Consider the following 3,072-nt stretch of genomic DNA (forward strand, 5'->3'; position numbering starts at 1 on the left):
AGGGTCTAGAAACTTTGCTAAAATCTTTAATTAAACGTCTATCGAAACCAGCATGCCCAAGGAAATATCTTACTTCTCTGACTGTTTTAGGTGGAGGAAGATTGGAAATGAGATCCACCTTGGCTTTGTCAACCTCAATACCTTTACTCGAAATGATGTGACCGAGAACAATACCTTGTTTTACCATAAAATGACACTTCTCCTAATTTAAGACTAAGTTCTTCTCGATACATCTATGTAGAACTAGTGTTAGATGATGTAAACATTGTTCAAAAGAATCACCAAAGACAGAAAAGTCATCCATAAAGACTTCAAGGAATCGTTCAACCACATCAGAAAAAATGCTCAACATACATCGTTGAAATGTAGCAAGTGCATTACATAATCCAAATGGCATCCTCTTATATACAAGAGTGCCAAAAGGACAAGTGAAAGTGGTATTCTCTTGATCTTTTAGTGCTATGGGAATCTGATTATATCCTGAGTAGCCATCTAAAAAGCAATAAAATTCATGGCCTGCTAATCTATTAAGCATTTGATCGATAAATGGTAAAGGAAAATGGCCTTTACGTGTGACAGAATTCAACTTTCTATAATCAATGCATACACGCCATCCTGTAGTTACTCTAGTTGGTATTAATTCATTATCAGCATTGGTTACTACTATGACTCCTGATGTTTTAGGGACAACTTGTACAGGACTAACCCATGAACTATCGGAAATGAGATAAATGATACCTGCATCTAATATCTTAAGGACTTTAGTTCTAATAACTTCTTTCATGTTAGGATTTAACCGACGTTGCATTTTCCTAGTAGGTTTAGCATTTTCATCGAGGTGAAGGTAATGCATGCAGTCTACTGGATTTATACCTTTTATGTCTGTTATGGTCCATCATAATGCTCCTTGGTGCTCTTTTAAAACATCCAACAACTTACCTTTTTATTCGTCATTGAGGGATGATGAGATGATTACCGGCAGAGTACTTTCTTCTTTCAAAAACGCATATTCTAATATGTTGGGTAGTGGTTTGAGCTCAAGTTTCGGTGGTGATTCTGATGATGGGATGATTTCTTCTCTGATGGTGCTAGTTGTTCAACTCTTGACTTCTATTTATTAGTGTCCATGGATGGTGCTGAGTCAAGTAGGGCGTTGACCTCATTGACTGATTTGTCAATATCAAAATCCAAACCAAAGTGAGTTAAGCATGTTTGTAAAGGGTCATCACTAAGGTTTGAAAGAAAAGTGTCGTTACCTAATGCTTCAATTAAATCCACATCAACAATTCCATCATCTGTATTGTGAGGTTGTTTGACAATGTTGAAAATGTTTAGCTCCATAGTCATGTTGCCAAAGGACAACTGCATATTTCCAGTTCTACATTGAATGTGAGCATCGGCGGTTGCCAAGAAAGGTCGGCCGAGAATAATGGGGATGTGCTTCCTTGAATCCTGTATTAGTTGAGTGTCAATTACAATGAAATCAACAGAAAAATAAAACTTGTCTACCTAGATAAGCACGTCCTCCACAATACCACGAGGTATTTTTATAGACCGATTTGCACGCTGTGACACCACTGGAGTTGGGTGTAATTCTCAAAGTCCAAGTTTCACAAACACTGAATAAGGCAACAAATTTACACTAGCTCATAAATCCAACAAAGCATTCTCAATTGTGTGGTTCCCTATACTACATGAGATAGTGGGGGAGCCTTAGTCTTTACATTTTAGAGAAATTTTGTGTTGAAGTACAGAACTAACGTTTTCTATTAAAAATACCTTCTTTTGAATATGAATGTTTCTCTTTTTAGTACAAAGATCTTTAAAAAACTTGGCATAAGATGGAACTTGTTTTATAGCATCAAGTAAAGGGATGTTAACACTTACCTGTTTGAAGATTTCAAGAATCTCACATGTGGATTTTTCTTTATTTCCTTTAGCTAACCTTTGAGGAAATGGAGCTTTGGGAACATATTCTCGTGGGTTGGTTTCTTCTTTCTCTTTCGATGGTGTGTCCTCAATATTCACAGGTACAATTTGATTTTCTTTTATCACTGGCATCTCTACTTTGTTGTCGACTTCTTTTCCTTTTCGCAGGGTCATGACTGCTTTGACCTCTTCATGCTGTTGTGGTGAACTGATACTTACTTCATATACTCCTTTAGGATTAGGCACTGGTTGACATGGAAATTTACCTTTCTCAACAATCATTGCCAAGGTCTGAACTGAAGAAGTAAGTTGTCCTACCATCTTCTCAAGGCTTGAAACTGATTGGGCTTGTGAGTTGAAGCCTGTTCTCATCTCATTTCGTAGTCCATCAATGGTACGGTTCTGCTGCTCAATCGTAGAGTGAGTAACATTCTTAAAATTCTGGAATGCATCTTCCTATTGTCTGGGTTGAAAGTAATTCCGGTTCTGATTGTATGGTCTAAATGGGGGCTGAGAGGCTTTGAGGAATTGGTTGCATTGGTGGAGCTGGAGCTGCTGGTCTATTCTGTTATAATCCTTGAAACTATGAAAAATTGGGGTGGTCTCTCCATCCAGGGTTATATGTGTTGGAGTATGGGTTGTAATTCGATAGTTTTCTCATTACACCTATGGCATTGGCTTGATCTGAGTATGAGTCATAGTCTTGTGGCTCTGTTGATTTAGCAGTCGATAACGATGTTATTTGTCGAGAAAGACCTTCAACCATCTCCTTGACTTCTTTGATTCCCGAAGTTGACTCACCAATGTGAACCTCATTTACTCCCTTAATTCTTTTAGTGTTCTTAAACGATCGACTTTGTTGTTGGGAATTATCTGCTTGTCGCTGGAAGAATTCCCAAATCTCTGATGCACTTTTTGACATTAGCTCTCCTCCACTTGTTGCCATTAGTCATTCTTGTACATTCGGCAATAATCCCTCCAAAAGGTATTGGCATTGGTGCCATTTCTCGTACCTATGATGTGGACACTTCAAGAGTAGCTCATTGAATTGCTCCCATGTTTCGAAAAACTGCTCGTCTTCTCTCTGGGTAAACTTTGAAATTTCCCTGCGACTAGCATTAGTTTTATGCACTGGAAAATATT

This window comes from Citrus sinensis, chromosome 2, assembly GCF_022201045.2.
Source record: "Citrus sinensis cultivar Valencia sweet orange chromosome 2, DVS_A1.0, whole genome shotgun sequence".
Taxonomy (NCBI): Eukaryota; Viridiplantae; Streptophyta; class Magnoliopsida; order Sapindales; family Rutaceae; genus Citrus; species Citrus sinensis.